Genomic DNA, 22,595 nt, shown 5'->3' on the forward strand with positions numbered 1-22,595 from the left:
GAGACATTGTATGGCAGTTTTTTTGCTTTGTTTTGTTTTGTGTGTCTTTTTCAGGAAGCTACTTACCATTATAAAAACAATTACCCAAGAGTTCTCCCCAGGAAGGACTACACTTTCACCTAACTTCAAACCATTTTGAAGGTTCTTGTTCCCCCAACCAGTCTTTTGCCTGCTCTTCCAATAGCAGTACACACAAATGAATGCTGCCTCTGTGAAGCCTAGTCTTTCTTCAATTCAAGCATCATTATTTTTACACTAGGGGCCCAGTGCACAAATTCGTGCACCTTGAAAGGAACTGTGGGCCACGAGGCTGCGGTAGGCACAGGGGTGGGTCTCAGCTCATCCTCCGTGCCCCCACCTGGCCTCTCCGGCATGGCCCCTGGTCCTCTGTCTGCTGGAAGACCCACTCCCGCCACCACTGCTCTCACCGATCATCCCTCAGGAGCAGGGGGAGGTGGAGAAGCCCTGAGGGGTGATCAAGGCTGGCAGCTGCCATTTGCACCCATTGATGGCGCCAAGCGATCGGGACTGGCACTGGCACTGGCAGCAGGTGTGAGCAGCGGCTCCGGTGCTGACAGCGGGTGTGAGCGGGGTTGGCGCTGGCAGCAGGTGTGAGCGCTGGGCGGGACCATGGTGCACGTGAGCAAAGATTTTCCAGTAACCACCAGAGGCTCTCCCCGATGACAGTGACCAGCGCCCCACCTTGGTATGGTGCCCCCGCTCACTTGATCCACCATCCCGCCACGGCTGACGCCCACTATGTTCTGCACGTGCCCCTGGTGGTCAGTGCACATCATAGCGACTGGTTGTTTGGTTGTTCTGCCGTATGGTCTATTTGCATATTAGCCTTTTATTATATAGGATAAAAATTTTACTTGCATATCTCAATTTCTTGCATATCTCAAGTTCTTTTAAGCCAGGGGTCCTCGAACTTTTTAAACAGGAGGCCAGTTCACTGTCCCTCAGACTGTTGGAGGGCCGGGCTATAGTTTAAAAAAAAACTATGAACAAATTCCTATGTGCACTGCGGGCCCGGGACGAGTCGGCTGCTAAGCAGGACAGGCAGCGGCACCCGGCAGGCCCGATAAACGTCCTCGGCGGGCCGCATGTGGCCTGTGGGCCGTACTTTGAGGATGCCTGTTTTAAGCCTTTGTGAGAATGGGGGCATGGGTTAAAGGGGAGTGAAACAGAGGGGAGGCAAAGGAGGAGAATATGAGGTTACCTAACTTACATGGAGGCAGCAAGGAGACAACTGTAGAGAGAACTCACCTTTATAAGTAGCTCCCTGTCTTAAGGAGCTACTTATAGTCTCCCAGTCTCCAGAACAATTTTATTTGACCTTTTTATAAAAGACCGCCTCTACAAGGCAACAGATTTTCCTGTTCCCAAGGGTGGAGTGTTGAGACAAGTGTTTCTGTTTCTGTATATATAAAAAATGTATCAAACCACGTGGTTCCTATGTAGGACCAAGGAGTCCGTAATCGAAAAGTGGAAGAGACAGTTACCATTCCTGACTCAAGGATTACGTTACCTCCGTGTAATTACCACCATCCTGAGTGACATTATTTTTTTAAATTCTTTGCTCCTAAGAGAAGACGGAACAGTCAGAGCACTCCTGTCTGAGACAAAGGGATGTTGTAGGCGAATGTCAGTAAAGGAAACTTTGTGTTTCAGGTTAATAATGTCTGAAGTGCATCAATTACTTAGGGCAACATGTCAACAAGTAGGATGATTTCATGTCCATCTGCTTGAGGGGACAAAAGAACTGTTGCACATTGCCAAGGTAAAAATCATTCAGATGACTTTTCCAAGTCTCCCATGCCCACTGTTGTGTCAAATTTAAAAGAGAACATCTGCCACACTGTAAAATATATTTTTATAAATACCACGTTATACTTCTGGGGGAAAGTATACTGCACTCTTCTCCCCATGAGCACCTGAGGTGTTTTGATATGAGGGTAAGAGAGTCATTTTCAGCACCGTATCACCCAGAGCTATACCTGTCACATGTCTATGCTGCATGAGCCTCCAGTGTGACCCTAAGCAAAAAAGCACCTGACCTAATCAGGTTTTTAATGTGTGTTTTTCTAATATCAGAGTCTGTGTCATAATTATACTTGTCTTTTTGATTTATTCCTCAAGTTACTTCAAGTGGCCCAGTTTATTGTTGCAAAACTTAAGGATGCCGACTATCTGGGAAGGTATTAGATTGTATTTCTTGTCCAATTGAAAGCATGGAGGAGGAAACATTTCCAGGGAGTCCCTCCCACCCATCTCTAACTTAGGTAGGTCAATGAACCAACTGTCCATTGGTTAGTCTCAAGTGTTATCACCTGACCTAAGTTAATAGCATGAAGGAAGAAGATAACAGACACCTGAGAAATCTCTCCCTTTGCCAAGGATGGGGATAGATGATAGGAAGCTGTCCTTGGGTTCTGAAGCCACAGATAGTATTGAAACTATGCTGAACAAGGCAGGTCAATATCTTGAATCATTCAATGCTTGGGCACACCCTTATGGTACCAATATTCAACTTGAAGAAGAGGAAAAGCTGGCCCAGGAATTTGGGGGGAGGTATGGAAAGTTGGATGGCTGGGGATGCTTGTAGGCAGGATAGTGTGACATTGACGGCTCACCACTCAACGGGGCATCCTTCAAGTCCTATGTGAAAATCTAGCTACCAGAAGCTTTTTAGAATAAATTGTGACCATTGATATTAAGTCAAGCTGCAATTTTTTCTAACGTCTAAGTTTGTCAGAGGATAATTATTTACCATTCTGATGAGTCCAGGCGGTCCACTAATTAATTCTTCAGTGGGATGCGTTCCATCCTTGTCGTTCCTTAACACTGCATACTGGGGGTTGTGCATAGGGATTGGCACGGAGCCCACCATAATGATTATACACATGGAACGCTTGGTGCCAAGTGCTATTTAATTCAGTTTCCCTGAGGTCAGGAGGGAGGGCTTCTGCTGTGCCATGTATTTGCAATTTTCAGAAGAAGAGTAAGTGAAAATGTGGTTTTACCACCAGCAGTTTGAAACATTCCTGGCCTAGTAAATACTGGAAAATAATTAGGACTAGGTACAAATGTATTACAAATCTGCAAATGAGTATTAAATGCACTGGTTGGACTGCGAGCTTGCTAACATATTTAATATTTCTATCAGTAAACAGGGTCACAACACTTAAGAAATATCTCTGATTCTTTCCAGACAAGGACACAAGAAACAAGTAAGTGAAGTGCAAGGTCATAACATCTTAGTTATAATAAAAAGAAATGAGAAGTCAAGTTAACATATTTTAAGTAAGTCTTTTTTAAAAGATGGGGCTGGAAATGATATGAATCAGATTTGCCTTCTAGGGCAAGACTAATAAAATATGTTTAATTGATAAAGATTGTTGATTAGTTGTGTTTTCCTGTCATCTGTGCTACAAAACTCAGACCTGGAGGGGTATTATTCAGTTTCATTTTCTATACCCTGCCTTTTTTAAATTCCAACTTATATTATTTTATGTTAAACTGCATAGGGGATGCCAGTTATGAGCAATATTTCACTTAGGACAGACACCCAATTAAGTTGACCTTGTCATTAAGAGAATCATGTGTTTCATTGCTGAATTTAAAGCTTTGATAATCATTTTAATGGTGCTTCAAAATGACCAGAAATCTCTAGCAATAGGGATTACAAATCCTCACATTTCCCCAGGCAAATAAAGGACAAGACAAGCCACCTAGTCATGTTCCAAAAGGCTTTTTCCCTATCTTTATCAGATAAGTATTTATGGCAGACAAGCTACCTCCAGGCTTTATCGATGATGATGATAAACTGAGAAGGAATGACAGCTGAAGGAGAGAGAAAAAACAGGAAGGCGAGCATGATCCGTGGACTGGGGCATTAGTGTGCATCAGAGAGAGCCGCCAAGCATCCCCAGGAGCATGGGGACCTCGGGAGCCGAGAAGTGTGTGGAATGACTCCGGAAAACCATTCAGAGTTTTAAAAATTCCAGGAAGTTGAAGAAAGCTAAAGAACTCTTAATTTCAACATCTGCTATTTTCTAAACCTTGAGCCATATTTACCATTCAGATAGTTCTTGGGCATTATTATTCCTGTCCCTTTTTGGAATGCTGTAATTTTTTACCATTGTTACGACATGGGTATGGGTCATGCAGTACTGGGAGTCAAGCCGTGAGTGTATGCCATGGAACACCGAGTCCCCTGCAGATGCTTTCTTCCTCTGCTATGCTCGCTTAGAGCCTAAGGTGACTGCCAAAGCATTTAGTTGTTGTTTCCTCAGATGTATGCAAGATGATTTACTTTCTGCCACTCAAACTTGTCTGACCTCCCCTCACTTCTTAGTCTGCCAGGCAGAACCTGGAATTTTCATTCTATTTCAACTCAAGAATAAGTTTATATCATATTTGTGGTTTAGTAAACACTTTTAAATCATTGTTATGATTTATTTCCTGAAACTATTCTGAAGTAGGAACAAGGTGCAATGACTTTCAGTTCTTAATTTTCCCGGTCAATGTGTGACAAATAGTATCATGGAGATCTCACTGATGTGCCAGTGTGGGTTTTGCTGCCCTCTAATTCCTGAGAGCTCTAGGCACAGTGACCTATGCACTCTATTTAATATGTACAATATTTTTAAGTTGCTGTCCCAGTCCAAAAAAAAAAAAAAAAAAAAAAAAAGAAATCCAGCTTACCTTGTTCTTTGGAAACTTGTGGCTCTTCATTAGAGACTTCCTGAGAGAGGCAGGTAAATAAGGGACTTGGGAGATGTGCACACCCCCCTGATATTTCTCTTTTTTTACCAAACACTTTCAAGTGTCCATGCTCTTTGAAAATACACCCCCTCCTCCCATATGCTAACCAGCACAATCATCTCTGTTTTCCACCCTACAATATGCTATATGAAAATTCCACTTTATTGTTGTCAACAGTGATTGGGACAACCATTATCCTTACCCAATGTGCTTCTCTACATTCAAATTTTTACTTGTGTGTTGAATGAATTCTTAAACATCACATTACAGAACCAGTGGTCTCCAAACTGATTTTTGTCATCAACTCCATCAGTAATAGATCTTTTGAGCATGCCCTTACCCCATAAACTATGCATATTTATTTATTTAATAGGTTACATGCATATAGAACTAGTGTACTATATATATTTCATATTATATTATAACTCTAATACATATTATATACCTATACTAATAATAGAGGAATATGCAAATTGTCTGGGACACCATCACAGAAACAATAATGACCAAATAGCAGGCTGCGTGGGGTGACAAGGCCAGCAGGGGGGTGCAGTTGGAGGCGACCAGGCCAGCAGTGGGGGCAGTTGGGGGTGACCACGCTGGCAGGGGTGGCAGTTGGGGGCAAACAGGCATGCAGGGGAGGGCAGTTGGGGATGATCAGGCTGGCAGGCAGGAAGCTGTTAGGAGCCAGCAGTCCCAGATTGCAAGAAGGATGTCTGACTGCCAGTTTAAGCCCATTCCCTGTGGGATTGGGCCTAAACTGCCAGTCGGACATCCCCCAAAGGGTCCCAGATAGGAGAGGGTGCAGGCCGGGCTGAGGGACATCCCTTCCCCCATGCACTAATTTTGTGCATCAGACCTCTAGTCTTATGTAATAAAAGACTAATATGCAAATTGTTCCCTCAGGAGTTTGACTGACTGAGAGTTCGACCAATCACTATGACATGTGTTAACCACCAGGAGGTGGCACAGAATGAAGAAAGGCCCCAGTCAGCAGCTAGCAGCCAGGGGAAGGAAGGCCCCCATTGGCCCTTATTGACAGCCAGGCCTAGGGACCCTACCCATGCATGACTTTCATGTACTGGGCCTCTAGTTTATTAATAATATCCTATCTAATAAAAGAGTAATATGCAAATTGACCATCACTCCAACACACAAGATGGCTGCCCCATGTGGACACAAGATGGCTGCCACAAGATGGCTAGTAGGTGAGGGCAGTTGGGAGGGACCAGGCCTGAAGGGAGGGCAGTTGTGGGCGATCAGGCCAGCAGGGGAGGGCAGTCGGGAGGGACCAGGCCTGCAAGGGAGGACAGTTGGGGGCTATCAAGCCTATAGGGGAGGGTAGTTAGGGGTGACCAGGCTGGCAGAGGAGGGAAATTGGAGGTGACTGGTCCTGCAGGGAAGGGCAGTTGTGGGGACCCAGGCCTGCAGGGGAGAGCAGTTGGGGGTAACCAGGCCTGCAGGGGAGGGCAGTTAGGGGCAATCAGGCTGGCAGGGGGGCAGTTAGGCATTAATCAGGCTGGCAAGCAGAAGCGGTTAGAGGCAATCAGGAAGGCAGGCAGGTGAGCAGTTGGGAGCCAGCAGTCCTGGATTGTGAGAGGGATGTCCGACTGCCCGTTTATGCGCGATCCTACCGGGATTGGGTCTAAATGTGCATTTGGACATCCCTCGAGGGGTCCCAGATTGGAGAGCGTGCAGGCTGGGCTGAAGGACTCACCCCCCCGTGCATGAATTTCGTGCACCGGGCCTCTAGTAGTAGTAATATTAACATTGTATATTAAGGCTAGTATATTTATACATATTAATCCAGAACAGTTTTAGTATATTATAGAACAGTATAGTTTACACTATATTATATATACACAAAATGTAAGAAACAAAGAGCATGATTAAGGAAGTAAATGTAAATATAAACTCAAGGCAATTGCTTTCCTTCCAAACTTAACTGGCTCTCTTGTGCAACACCCTGAGTTTCGTGCATCACCTTTGCCAAATGCTGCCTTATTCTAGCAAGAAGCTTTAATGGAATTGTTACTACAACAAAAATATAATTTAAAATTATTTTATATGGTGCTGATTTGTTCTTTGACTTCACTTAGCAGTCCTTAAAATAATATTGGAAGTAATTTGCATCTCCTGATGGGGTACTTATGAAGTAGTGAATAGAATATCTTGAGTAGTAATGAAAAACTGGCTTGAGATTAAAAATTCTCTCTGAATAAATTTAAAAGTAAATAATTTACAAGTGGTTGATTGTGACTTTAAAGGTGGAAATGGAGATATAAGGATGATAGCATTTTCCTGAGATTCATGGAGTAAGTGCCTAAGGCAAAAGTGGGAACAGAAAATAAGTCCCCAGGCCTTGGGGTTCTGAAACAGTTGCTTTGGTACTTTTGATACTTATAATTTCTGCAATTAAAGAACACACTTATGTCCTGGCTGGATGACTCAGTTGGTTGGAGCATTTTCCCATTCACCAAAAAGGTTACAGGTTCAATTCCTGGTCAGGGCACATATCTAGGTTGTGTGTTCGATCTCTGGTAGGGGTACGTATGGGAAGTACCCGATCTCTCTCCCACTCACTCTAAAAATCAATAAACATATCCTTGGGTGAGGATTAAAAATAAAAAAATAAAAAAAGAATGTACACATCCTTGTGAATAAGGTCTCTAACAGTTAATGTAATTAGTTATAGCCTTCTATGTAAATCACAAGTGTCTAAAATTCCTCTCATTTAGATAACCTTTCACAAAGAAATATATAGTCAAGAATGAGAATGTATATTTTTTCTCCAGTTGGCACATTAAAGTATTTTAATTGGTACAGAACATTGACCAACATGTAAGTTAATGTTGATTGTTGACCATTCTTTTTAACATTAGCTATACCTTGGGCATATACATTGCCTTCCATGCCCAAATATCATTTCAAAAGTCTTTTCTTTTTGGCCATGCAAACAAATGGGTTTAAAAAATGTTGTTTTTAATATTTTTTAAAAATATAGATAATACTCTTGAGAATTTGATGAAAACTGTTGGCTCTCTTCCCACCCCAAATTCACATATTTACCAAATGATACTAGGTTAAAAACCCTGTTCTAGTATTATTACAATATAAAAAATTTCTTTTACCTGCCTTAGCTCATAGAAAAATTATTTTTAATAAAGTTATATACAAAATAAAATTTACTATTTTCTTATGAACTTTATATATGAAATTGTAGATGTGCCTCTGAGATAGCAGCTTAAAAAAAAAGGATATGGAAACATTAAATAGGGAAACAAAACAAGGGGAAATATTCCTCTACTATGACTGACATTTTCAACCTTTGAGGATGGCTGAGTCAGGGCAATGACAAGAGAATTCTCAAAACTATGGGGTTGGTTTCAGAATTTGTTGGGTAAGAAACTAGAGACTATAAGGCTCAGGTATCTCTTGGTTGTCGAGAGCATTTGCCATGGTGGTGAAAAGATTGGTGGGCTCAAGATTTAGGGGTTGAGGTCAGAAATAGGGAATGTGAGACTAGAGGCCAAGAGTTAGTACAATTGGGAAATGAGAACTATTTACCAAACCACACTGAAGGCTGGTCTAGAGGTAGGTCTGTTTAAGAAGAAAAACTAGGACTTCCCTACTTGGTCCGACTGAGCCTAACGGAATTGCCCCTACTTATTAATAAATACATCAACCCTAACAGTGGTTGTAACATTTACCAGGGAAGAACAGAATTTAGATTTTACTGAGTGATAAATAGAGAATACTTGGAAATTATATTACCTTGAGTCTTTATTGGAAAGTGCTCCAATGTTTTTCTTATTTTATTGAATATCTTCTATCAAATTATTATATATTATTTTGCCACATCCTGGGAACTATTTGTAGACAGTAAGTGCTTTTCAACACTTTCCTGCTTCAGGGTCTTTGTACATGTGCTTTCTCTATATTCTGCTTTTCTGTGATAAATTTAATGGCCCTCTCTCTCATCTCCTTAGGTTTTTACCTATATGACATACTTTTTGTGAGGTCACCTCTTACCATCTTATTAAAACTATGATCTTCCTTTAAGATTGTTTATCCCTTTGCCTTGCTTTATTTTTCTCATTATTTATCATGATGCAACATCAGCAATATCTTGCTTATTTTTTATATTTACTTTCTGTCTCCTCCCAATATAATGTAATCTCTATGATGGAAGACTGTGTGTTTCTTGTTCAATGCTGTATGCTGTATCTCAAGTGACTGGAACAATGCATATAATGAGACACTTGATAAATATTTATTAAATGAGCAATGGAAAAATAGGTGATTTCATTTATTCATCCAACAATTATTTATGCAGTAACTTTTACATGCAGAGCACCATAGTGGTCACTTGGGATGTGATAGTGAAATTTGCATGGTCTATGTTCTCAAGGAGCTTATAGTATATCCAGGAAGACAGACCCATAAGTAAATAAATATAGCACAATGATATAAATACCATAAGATAAGATACTGAGAGGTTGCAGAAGAAGGAGCTGTTAACTCTACTTGGAATAGTTGAGCTTGATGAGCAATTGAACTTTGAGGTTGTATTATTAAGGATAAGTGAAATTTCACTAGGGAGAGAAGGGAGGACAGGTTGCATTTAGTGTGCAGGAATATTTAGTTAGAGTCAAAGAGGCTGCTGTTGGCAAATATTTTTAGGCATGTGAATACACGTGGAAAAAAAGGATGACTGTTAGCCACTTTGCACTGGGTACCTCTGAAGATGATCTTTGATTAGCAGTATGGACTGATAGGCATAATATTTCTTTCCTTATGGTCTTTTTTGCCTCTTAGCCAGTGTTATGCTTTTGCTCAAAAAGAGCCACCTCATTCTCTGATTGTTTTATGCCAAGTTGGTGTGTTGCCTGTGATTGTTTCCCAGCATTCCACAGCTTGACGTTTGCTTTAGTGTATCCTTATGGTGTTTCTTATGCCTGCCCTGCTTGCAGGCTACATATGTTGTACCATTTTACACTTGGAGACCTTCCAAAATGTGTGCGAGAGAATGAGACCAAAGTGGTTGCCTTTAACCAGAAGTGGGTAGACAGGCAAAGAATCCTGGATTCCCAGAATCAAAGAGTTGAAACAGACTTGAGAAGTTTACTAGGTAATTTTCTGGACTCTTGGCAGCATTACAGATAATCCAGTCCACTAAATAAACTAATTCTAAGTAACAAGTGACTATTAAAAATTGAACATCAAATGCACAACCTTTACTGCTTAGGATAATGCAAGTTTTCATTTTTAGTAATATATTTATTCATGCAAATGACAGGTACTATGATGTTAAAAAATGAAATGTTTCATAATTGTAAAACATGATGTTTGGAAGGAATTTGACTTTGAGAGGTCTGTTACTGAAATGGAACTCTTTTATCTTCACATTGATACTGACCTGTCAGAGTGATGCAAAAAGTTGGTACTGGTTAGAAGGTAACATTATGTAAAGTAATCATTTACAACTCTGTACTTGGGGCTGTATTATAGTCTATACTCTTAAGAAGAGTCACTTCCAAAGAGTACAGAATAAAATAGTGTTAAAAAAGAGGATTTATCAAGACAGGAATCACTAAACAAATATGGAAGGTATTATAACCATGAAAATGCAAGACACAATCTATATCCTCAAAGGATTCTTATGCTAATTGAGATTATATTTACACACCAGAAAATAGTAGATGGTACATGCTGAATATTCTGACAGTGAATGTGATGACATTGTTGCTGAGCATTATGAACAAGTGGTATATTGACAAGTACTCCAGAACTTAGTGGTTGGAGACATTACAGTGGGTTGGCGTAGACAGAGGAGACACTCAGAGTTCAAGTGGAACCTGAGATGGGCTTGACGGATAGGTTTTGCACGAATAGAGAGAAATAGCAAGGACATCTTGGATTAGAAAACAAAACAAAACAAAATGCATGAGTAATATGTAAAATGCTCAAGAATAGAGCATACACAGCTAAGTTGGAAGATTCAGGTTGGAGGGTTTAATAGAGGCCAAGACATATTTGGAATCTATTGAATGCCAAGAGGACAATCTGAATTTCATTCTTTTGGAAATGCAGAGCTGTGGAAGACTGATTAAAGGAGAAACAAAATGGAAAGCAGTGCTTTAAAGAAGAAACATGAGTTTCAGTCCTTCAGATATTAACAAGGCACAACACTAAAGAATTGGTCAAGAATGTATGCTAGGATCATCTAACATGGTCAGAGAAGAAGTAAAGAATGAGAGTTTGGGAGTAAAACTGGCTGAATTTGAATTCTGGCATCACCACTAACTACCTGTGACCCTGGGTAAATTAGTTAACTTTTTAGTGCTTCCTTATCCTCATCTATAAATTATGGAGATTGACAGGGATTATGTCATGACTTTGTAGATAAGCAGAAATGCATAAGGTTTTTAAAACAGCGCCCAGTAAAAGCTTAATGAATGTTAGCTTATTTTAGAGAATAGTGCTGACTAGCTTCCATGAAGATTATTGAGTAGATTTATATAAATCTCAGCAATAGAAATAATGATGACTCCTATATTGCAGGGGTGTGGTTATGATCAAATGAAACAATCCTTGTAAAGTTTTCTAGTACACAGCAAACATGAATGATTATTACTTGGTTAATTGATGGCTCCATCCCCAGGCTGCAATTTTAATCTGATATCTTTAAGTTCAGATGGACCTGTTTAGTAAAGTTTGGTAAAAGTCCCTGAGGTTTCTGGATGCAGAAATCAGCCTCAGATCAAATACCTTATTTGGGTTTCCTGTAGAATGACGAAGACACAAAGATATGAAGGAAAGCCTTTGTTTGAAGAAACTTGATACTTTTTTGTTATTGCCAAAACAAATTCACTTGGACAAATAAAAATTGATTTGGAAATTTTAAAATAAAAATTGCAAACCAAACAGGACATAGCTTGGTTAGGGAGGAAATGATTCACTAGATTAGTGTAATGAGAGAGCTCTATTTGTGCAAGACTTAATTACTAAGTTCTTTCTTCAGTGCTTAGTGCTGCTGCTGCTGCTGCCCAGTTCTGGTTCGTTCTAGGTGGAAAGTGAGAAGCAGAGGGAGGAACGCACACAAATCTCCCGTATGTGTGTGTGTTGTATGTGCGTGCATGCACACCCATATACTCAGTGCCTTTGCTGGCAATCAAATTTTCTTACAACTTTGTGCTTCCAAGTGATTTTTACATTTTAGTGTGATTTTGGCAGAGGAGAGCTTTCCTCACTTTGAATAAAAGGTAATGAGATCAAAGGCACTAAGTAGAAACTGTCTGAAAGCACAAGAGATATCGTTTAAGATCTCCCTCCTTTCCTTTTTTCTGTAAAAGATAGGTTAGAGCGTGGCATGTGGCTAGAGCTGTTGCAGCCACATGATGGAGGATGGGAAAGCTGTCACCTGCTTTGCTACGCAGGGTGCCCAGCTTAACCCATCTTTCTTTGGCAACTGTGCCCCAGTGAGAAAAGCTAGCAGTCCATATGTTGAGTAGGCACCATGCCATTTTGACAGGCGTGAGAGTCGGCAAGAAAGGGACCATGTATGAGCATCAAATGTGTTTGTTGTGGGAAGGATTCTAGGCCAGGAATATTAAAATAACTGTCTGTCCTTAGCTCTAGCACATATGGTTAAAGAGATATGCTATGATGACTCACATTAACGTTGGGGAAAAATATATATAGAATACACAACCATGCTAAGTTAAGATTCTGGTGTGGATAAATCGAGTCTGGAATCTTCACAAAGGAAGGTTGTAGAGACATACATAGCAATAATAGGCTCTTTTCTATCTATCAAATAGAACTGACTAAAGACTAAATTTACATACAATTTCAGTTCCACTGAATTGATGAATAGACCAAAAGGTTCAGTTAAATTTTTACTGGGAGATCCTCGGATATTTTCTAACACTATTTGAAAAATAAATGGGATAGTATGGATTCATGTATATTTCAATCCCAAAGAAATTAAATTAATTTTAGCAATGTTAGTTCAACTATTTTCCTGTTACAGGGACCATTTGTTTTAAAATTATTAAAGAATTTTAAGTGACGTTGTCTTAACATTTGGTGTGATTCAATTAAGGGAGTTAGTGTAAGTCATTTTATTTTTCCTTGGCTTTCTGCATGAATTGCATGTCTTTCTATCTAGGTGAAAGAAATTACTGAGCTATTTTTATAGTTACAGCCACTTGTATATGTGTGTCTGTTGACTGTATAGATGTTTAAGCATGGAAATGCTTCAGTTGACAATTGTGTCCCTTCATAGTTTCTCCAGGGCTTGCTTAACTTCTTGGAAAGTCAGCATTATATGGTGCAAAAGATATAGGACTAAAAGTCTGAAGAGACATATGTAAGATTTGATAGTTGTCTACACGGTGTTTAAACTTATACCTACACACACACACAATTCCCCTTCCAAACCCACATGAGTTTACCATTTGTCATGTTGAAGCCAAGGGAGGCACATCTTAGTTTTAGTCATTGGCCTCCTAGGGAAACACCCTGGTAACAATCTAAATATATATATCAGGGGGCGTCTCACTAAAGAATGTGCTGTTTGCTAAGAACATGTTTCTCAAGGATGAAAAACATCTTTGTACATACTATAGAATTCTCATATATTATGTTTACTGTTTATTGACAGTTTTCCCTGACTAAAAATGTAATACATGGAGAAGGACTTTGGGCTTGCTTTTATTATTATTATTACTCTGGCCCAGGCACATACGTAGAACAATGCCTGGCACAAACTGGTAACTCAATAAATATTTTGTGTAACAAATGCATCGATAAGCGAGGCTTTTCCATAGTGATGGTTAAAAGGCAGATGCCTGGGCTCCGTTAGTGCCAAGGGCAGTAACCACCCTGATCTCCATCAGCTCCCTCTGTTCTCAAACAAAAATATCACTTTTAATATGGCCAATGTAATCATTCTTGTATAAAGTGTGACTGAAAGTATATTTAGAAAACTTTAATATTGATATTGCTCTGTAACATACACACTAAGTTAAAAAGAGTGTGCTTGCTTTGCAAACATAGCCTTGTGGCAAAGCTCCCAGCTTCCTCTTCCAACCAGATGGCCTCCCCTAAGCCCTATCCTTCATAGAATTTTGGAGATGGAGCTGGCCCTACCCCAGATCCAAATCAGGGTGTCTAGGGTGGGACCTGGAATCAGCATTTTTTCAAGCTGCCTAGGGGAGTCGTATGAAACACCAAGGTCTGAGAGCATGCAGCCTGGGAGCTTTCTTTCTTGCATGGGTTCTTTACCCTTGTTCTCACCCATAGCTCTTATGACGCCGACTTCTCACTGGTAGCCACAAATCCCAGCTTTGCTGCTGCCGCCTGAAGTTTAGTAACGGCTGATTTCATTATCCCTAAAGTGATGTCTCAAGAATGAAGGACCACTGACAACACAAGCTTGGACTGGGCAATAAATAAGGAACTGGATGTTGCTTTGCAGACTTCCAGTTTTGCACAAACTATAGAACTATCTCTGGGAAACAAAACAAAACAAAGTTGAACCTTATAAAGCACCTGCTTTTTTTTATTCCTTTGTGGGATGCACATGGGCAGAGCCTCCACAGGAATGTACAGTACCCAATGCAAATCAGGGAAAAGTGCTTCCCTGGAGCAGACAAATGCCGAGGAGGTGTTCCCCTCTGGGCCTGTCAATTACAAAAAGGTGCCCATGTCTCAGGTTGACTCAGGCTGGCTGAGAGGGGCCATGGCTAGGTTTTGCACTGCTCTCATGTCCTTCGTGGCTTATGTAGGGTGCAATGGCTCAAATGCTCAACTGTATGGCTTAAAGTTTCTGATAACAGTGGTAAAAAGCTGGCCTCTGGTGATGAGGTAACAGTGACAGAAAAGAGAAAATTCTTAGTGGTGTCGCCAGTGCTCTGTTGGGTCTAGAGTTGGACCCTTATCTTTGCTGTGCAGGAGGCATTCCTGTTGTATAACAAGTGCCTATTGAAAAAAAGTAATACATGTTCTCTTTCTCAAATGATAGGGAATTGTAATTATTCCTCTTGCTTTTGCAAAACCCGTAAAGAGCAAGTCCATTTACATGGTACTGAGGGGAGGGACAAGCTCTCATAGTGGAGACAGAGAAAATCCCTTGGCAGCTGCACAAGAGATTAGAGCAAAAATACTTACTTTTGAGTAGAGAAGTCCTTAGGAAGCCTGACCATGCAGATCGCCACCTCAGTTATGTACTGGCTACATGATTGGGACAAGTCATGACACAAATCTAAAACTAACATCTACTAGTATTCCTTGGTGTTGTGGAATAATAGATTTCATGCTTATAAATTGAAAAGTGGCAATGTTAGTGATTATTTTGGAAGGGTATATATTATGGTAGGGATTCATAAGTTTTTAATGCTTTTAAAAGCCCATGTATATACTATACAGGTCAAAGAAACAAATGTAAATCTTTAAGTTCTGAATATTTGTGTCTCTTATTTTTCTGAAATGGCTGCCTTCCTGAGGGACTACTGTAAAAATATTTCTGCAGTATCCTCACAATGTAGTAAATGTGGTTAAATACAGAAGATGTCAAAAGAGTCGGCAATACTAATCCCTACCAATCTAGCATCAGAGATTATGAGGAGATTAAGGGATTTTTAAACTAATAAGATGTAAGAGTCTCACTGGGTCAAAAGGGTGTATATAAAAAAAGAAAATATTTCAAGTATTGTGAATAAGGAATCTGACTGGAAGGGACTATTTACGAATCTCAAAGTTTGGAGCTCATTAGTGTACATTAGAATCATCTGCAGCATCCTTTGAAACTTCATTCTTGGGCTCCAGCCCTGGGGATTCTGATTCAAAAGATGAAAGATAGGGCCCTGGAATCTGAATTTTAATAAGTACCCGATGCAAGAGAGCTGAAGACCACACTTTGAGAAATACTGGAGGAGGCGATCTCAAAGGTCAATCTGCACTTCCATTTCCTTGAGTCACTTATTTACATAAAAAGTATTTTCCTGAATCCTTGTTAGGACTATGAGCAAAGCAATTTTTTTAATGACTCACATAGTTGTAGACAAGAAAATCATCATGAAATCCGCTCTGGATTTCTTCTACGTTTTCAAATTTGCAAAAAACATCTTTGATCTTTAAAGAACCATTCAGTATCTCGGATGCTATAACTAATCATTTGAAAGTGATCCTGTTATGCCAAGAAGCATTTGAGGCTTTTGAAAAATATATGTAGAGAGGAGAAATGTGTTATGCTTACATGGAAACACTGCTGAAGTATCATCTAAAGAAAGAGCAATATAGTTTTGAGATTTCCACTTAGATAATTTAAACTACTGTGTTATATCCTGGTCTGCAATTAAATCATCTAGAAATTTTAATCAACTACTTATAATTAAGTCCCAACCCAGACTAATGAAACATGAATTTGTGGGGATGTGGAGGGGAGGAGGTGTATATATTCTTTTTTAAAAATTTAATTTTTATTGATTTCAGAGAGGAATGAGAGGGAGAGAGAGATAGAAACATCAATGTTTCTGCACCCCTCCCCCTACTGGGGATTGAGCCCACAAACCCAGGCATGTGCCCTTGACTGGAATCGAACCCAGGACCCTTCAGTCCACTTCAGTCCACAGACCTATGCTCTATCCACTGAACCAAACCAGCTAGGCCTATATTCTTTAAAAGCTATACAGGTAATTCTGTTGTTCCACTAAATCTAAGAATAACAATATAAAAATATATAATGAATATATAATTTCTATTGTGATATGTCTTTTCTTTATTTTGCATGTGATTAAGAAAATTTATTTGGTTTCTGATCTCATTTGAATGGGAGAGGGACAGCATTAATTACATTGACAAATATTTACAAATGTGATTCTGACCTCATAAAACTTACTAATTAACAGAAGTAAATATTTATAGCCTCCAAGACAAGAAGATATTAGCTACAATTCTCTGGCTTCCAATCACTGACTATGGTTGAAAGTTGGTAGCCTAGGCTCCTTTTAGATATTGTGACTACATCTGATTACAAGAAAAATAATGGTAACTGGGTCATAGTCTTTGGATATGAATTTGTTGATTTTTGATAGGCATCATTAAAAGAATGAACAAATATATTGAATGAGTTAAAATTCTACAAATATTTATTAATCATATAATATGTAAAAACTATAGTATACTAGTTAGAATGATTTTCACTATACATAACAAAATCCCATGATAATAATATGGTGGCTTATTATCACACAAACTAAAAAACAAGATGTTTGATGACTTCTGAGTAATTCAATAATTTCATGAAAAAACTGTTTTTTTGTTTTTTTTTTTTGACCTCTTGTGTTGTCTTAAGTGTCCTGTTCTCGTTGTAGTTGCAAAGGAAATTTGGCTTCTTGCAAGCATGTTAAACTTGCGGCCCGCGGGCCACATGCCTCATTTACTTGGCCCGTGTCAGCCTTTGAGTTTGACATGCTTGTCCTGCAGAATGGGTGCTGAGCCAGCAGGAGCAAATGAGAAAAAACTTTTACATCAAACACAGGATGAAAGTCTTTAGTCTGATTGAGCCAACTGAGGTCATCTGCCTACCTCTAAATCAGCAGGAAATGAGAGAAGAGAGCCATTTGTGGGTGAACCAGGATCTATCTCTGAGCTGGGAATGAACTCCTTTTCCTTCTCATGATAGGAAGTGGTGAGTAGCTGAACAAAATTAAGATTCTGATAGAAAAAATAGAGGAAATAGAAGCTGGCTAGTTTACCCAAAGTTTTCAGAATGATAAATGATGTGGGTTTAAGTGAAAGATATATTTTTATCTGCCTTTAAGATAAATAAAACTAATTATGTATAAGTATTATTAAAGAAGTATTATTAACTAATTACAAATTACTCATATAAAGAAAGGTTCGATTTCCATCAAGGCAAGATATTTAAAGTCATTTAATGCACAAAAGGAAAGGATATAGACCTAACTTCCAGAGGTTATCATGCGTTGTTAAGAGTAAGTCTGGATTTTTCTCTCAAGTTTAACAAAGAAACCTTTACACCAAATTGTTTGGGGTGGTCTGTTGCAGTCAGAAGTGAGTGCCTCTCTTCTTTTTTAAAATGCCTTTCCCAATTCCAAGACCTTTATAGCTTGGAACAAATTCAAAGATTAATTTGAATATACCATACTTTTAAATTTAATGTAATGATAAAGACATCACATGCTAGAGGTAGGCAGCCTTCATTTAAATGCTGTTCTGCCTCCACACATGCCTTTATTATTTGTGGATCTTGAATATGTTAATCAGCCATACTAGGCCTGTTTCTTTATTTGTGTACAGGGTAGAGATAAAAATAGAATCTACTCCATAGGATTGTTTAAAAGTATTAGAACTAGAATTGTGCCTGTTATTTGGTAAGGGATCAAACATGTATGAGCTAACATTATTAATTTCCTAAATAATCTATATAGGTTTATCATAAAAATGATCATAGAGTTGTACGAATATAAGTAATCAGCACTTATTAATTTCTTAACATGTACTAGGAACTATATAATTATGTCAGTCATATAAACTGCACATTATCTTCTTATATCAACTGCATGAAGCAAATATTATCACAATTTCACATCAGAGAGTTCCTCTAGTTCCCACGTTTAGTAGATGGTTGAGCCAAAGTTTTAGCTCACAGCCATCTATCACTAAAGGCCTCTTCTCTTTCCCTTTTTCAAAAGGTAAATTATTTTCTCACCATTTGTAGACCTGTGAGAGTTTTAGTGATTTTTTAAAAAAGAATCTGAGCCCCATTTTTCTCTAAAATATTTAAACAACCTTTAATTGAAATAATAGGAAGTAAAACTGTAGGTCAAAGGCTGCAAACTTGGCAATACAGGCCAAATCTGGCCCAGGGATGTGCACATTTGGCTTCTATCATGTTTACATTTTTTTCTGAATTAATTGCCAACATTTAAAGATTTCATGTAACAATAAAAATTTCTGGCTTCTATTCAAGTTCTGTAAGTTCTGGCCACTCTGGTTCCATGTGCTCATTTAAAATCCATTGAAGTGGACTTAAATAAGGGCTGCCACATTTGAGACTGGATATAGTCTGGTTTGACGATTCCCACTAGTCCACTCACTTATTTTAGTTATTAAACTCTCCCTGGAGGCATTTTAATTGGTGATTTTGCTGTAGGTGGTCAAAATGATTTTTCAGTATGGTTTATTTTTCTTGGAGAAAAATAATTGCATTATACACTGAGTGGCCAGATTATTATGATCTCTGAACGCATAATAATCTGGCCACTCAGTGTGTGTGTGTGTGTGTGTGTGTGTGTGTGTGTGTGTGTGTGTGTATATATATATATATATATATATATATATATATATATATATATTAGAGGCCCAGTGCATGAATTCGTGCATGGGTGTGGCCAGCCAGCCTGGTCAGGGGGAGGGGACATGGGCGGTTGGCCGGCCTGCCTGCTGGTCAAACTCCTAGTCGATGGGACAATTTGCATATTAGCCTTTTATTATATAGGATATACACTGAGTGGCCAGATTATTATGCATTCAGAGATCATAATAATCTGGCCACTCAGTGTATTGTTGTCAGCAAAAGTCTATTCCCCCACTTTGATATTAGAGCTGATGTGCCATTCAGAAATTTGGGACTCAGAAAAGAACTTCAAAAGGGGATACTGTCACGCCCACTGCTTGCCTCGTAGAGAACTTTCTGGTTCTGGATTGATCAAGGATAAACAATGAACCCTGGCTCGGCTGCTCAGTTGGTTGGAGCACCTTCCCATACAAAAATGGTCGCCGGTTTGATTCCTGGTCAGGGCACATTCCTAGGTTGCATGCTTCCTCCTCGGTCAGGACAACTGATCAATGTTTCTCTCTCACATCAATGTTTCTCTCTCTCTCTTCCTTCCTGTCTCTCTAAAATCTATAAAAAATATTCTCGGGTGAGGATTAAAAAAACCACAAACAAAACACAGGATAAACAGTGAGCCTTAGAATCAGGTCCCTAAAACAGCACATTTCATGGATGTCATATCAGGTTTTCAAGCCATTGGCTACTTGATTCAGCTAGTATTGAAGGTCTTATCACATGAATCATTCATAGAGAGGAGAGAGCTCGTGGAATGTCTTCCTCTGGGGCAGGCATATGGATGAGATATGGTATTGGCGAGTGTCCAAAACTCAGATTTCCAGAGAGCTTGGCAGGAATATGGAGAGAGGGATTAAGAAGTAGGAGGTTCTTTTAAAGCTTAAAGCATCTGTGCCAATGGGACAAAAACACCATTACTTTTATATTTTCAGTCCCTACACTCAGCAAGTTCTGTGGTTGTTTATTCTGGAAACATAGGTGTGCCTTCATTTAGGGAAATTCAAAATGCAAAAATCCACTTTTACCAAGAGATATTGTGGTTTTATGTCACAGAATGCTGTTCTTGACTGAATGATATTTTTGTCTACAAACTTTTTTTTTTTTTTTTAGTAATAAGCTTTAAGGTTCCCTGGGACACTTATGTCATAGGTGTAGTTATAAAAATTATAAGCAGATTAAAAAATGAGGGCTCAGAGAAGTTGCCAAGTCTTCACAGTCTTCCTGGGTTGAACTGATTGGAGAGCACAAATCAAGCACTGCTGTTTTCTCCTTTAGTTCTCTTCGTTGCCAGGGCACCATGTTCCCACAAAGTAGCTTCACCAACACTGAGGATCTGTAGTTAAGATTCTCGATGTATGTTCACATGAAACTCAGTAAGTACCCTCCTATGTAGTAAAGATCTTTTACTGAAAAGCAAAGGAAGAAGATACTTGAGAAATATTAGTAGCCACATTTTAGCATCGTTATTCTTGGAATTGTTGGGAAGTCATTCAAATGAATAGCAGATGTGGAGAGGGAAATGACAATAAAGCTTCTGTAAATGGAAAAATCCACAATATCTTTCAAACATTTTCCAGAAGACTGAACTTTTGTACACTCTTTGTTGTTTTGAAATGTGTTCATTTGTTTGGATACTTATTCGTAATGAGACAAGTGATACTCATGCCAGTGTACGAGTGTCCTTCTGAGTCCAGGCAAATAAAGCAAAAGGAAAATTTCACATGAAAGAGTCTCTCAGTTTCTATCTGCTACTGAAGCATCTTCTATAAAAAAACAACTCTGAAGGGAAAAATACCTTTAATCATTGTACACTTTTATAATATAACCTATTCAATTGCTTTAGAAGTTTGAGGAGTTACAGATGTATGTAAACCCTTCATCAAATCATTGTTTAACATAAAACAAAAGCTGCTTGACTTGTTTATTCTTAAATTTAAAAAAAATTCTTTTTTAAAATTTATCTTTACTGTTGGAAGTATTATAGCCCTAACTGGTTTGGCTCAGTGGATAAAGCGTCGGCCTGTGGACTTAAGGGTCCCAGGTTCGATTCCGGTCAAAGGCATGTAACTTGGTTGTGAGCACATCCCCAGTGGGGGTTGTGCAGGAGGCAGGTGATAGATGTTTCTCTCTCATCGATGTTTCTAACTCTCTATCCCTCTCCCTTCCTCTCTGTAAAAAAATCAATAAAATATATTTTTAAAAAGAAAGTATTATAGATGCCCCCCCCCCTTTTTCCCATTGATCCACTCCACCCTGCACCTGCCTCTCCCAGGCCTTCACCACACTATTGTCTGTGTCCAGAGGCTATGCATATATGCTTACAAGTTCCCCAGTTAATCTCTCCTCCCCACAACCCTTTCCCCCCTCCCTTCCCCCCATAGTCCCGCTTTTCCTCTGAGATCTGTCAGTCTGTTCCATGCTTCTATGTCTCTGGATCATTTTGTTCATCAGTTTATTTTGTTCATTAGATTCCACATATGAGTGAGATCATGTGATACTTGTCTTACTTGTCTTTATCTGATTGGCTTATTTCACTTAGCATAATACTCTCCAGTTCCCTCCAGGCTGTCTCAAAGGGTAAGAGATCCTTTGAAAAAAAATATTTTTAAAAATTATTTTTAGAAAATTATTTGGGAAAGAGAGCAGGGCTTATAACTATGAGTTCTTTCAGATATGACCACCTAATAGTGATCACTCTTATTCTTGGGGAGTAGGAAGTAAAGGAGAAGAAAGCAGGAGCTGGTGATAAATAAATCTCCGTGTTCCACCAGGAGCAATCATTTCCATCGCCGTATTTCATTGCTGCAATATGTTTGCCAAAGACGCAACCATGGACAGGGGACAATTTGATATATTTAAATTTTGCTTTTTGATTCATGGAGATAAACAGTCAGCACCTTGGCTCAAGGACAGGAGCTCTCTGGCAAAACCAGCGGCCTACCAGGAAGGGTTTGCTTTTTATTTATTCATCAGGCTGAAAGTGAAAAGACTTACAATAAAGAAATCAAGTAGAGTAAATGTAAATAACTAATTTCATCAGCAGGTGATACATATGGGATATCTTAAAGTTTAAGCCAAGAAAAATATTGTAAATAAATGGCATTTTAATTTATTGCTAAATAAAAATATTTAGCCTCCAGATCAGCACAGGTTAGTTATTAGATAGGCTTTATGCAGGTGTAATTGCATAAACTGTGCACTTAGGAATATATTTTTAATTTTTATTGATGAAAGTTTTACATATGTCCCCTTTTTTCTCTCACTGACCCCTTCTAGCCTGCCCCCGCCCTCTGCCCCAGGCCTTCACCACCCTATGATCTGTGTCCATATGATATGCATATATGCATTCAAGTTCTTTGGTTGATCTCTTCCCCACCCACCCACCCACCCCCGCCTTTTTTATTTGTTTTATGTGGCATCAAAGGCCTCAATTTATCCAGCC

Source organism: Plecotus auritus (assembly GCF_963455305.1).
Source record: "Plecotus auritus genome assembly, chromosome: 5".
Taxonomy (NCBI): Eukaryota; Metazoa; Chordata; class Mammalia; order Chiroptera; family Vespertilionidae; genus Plecotus; species Plecotus auritus.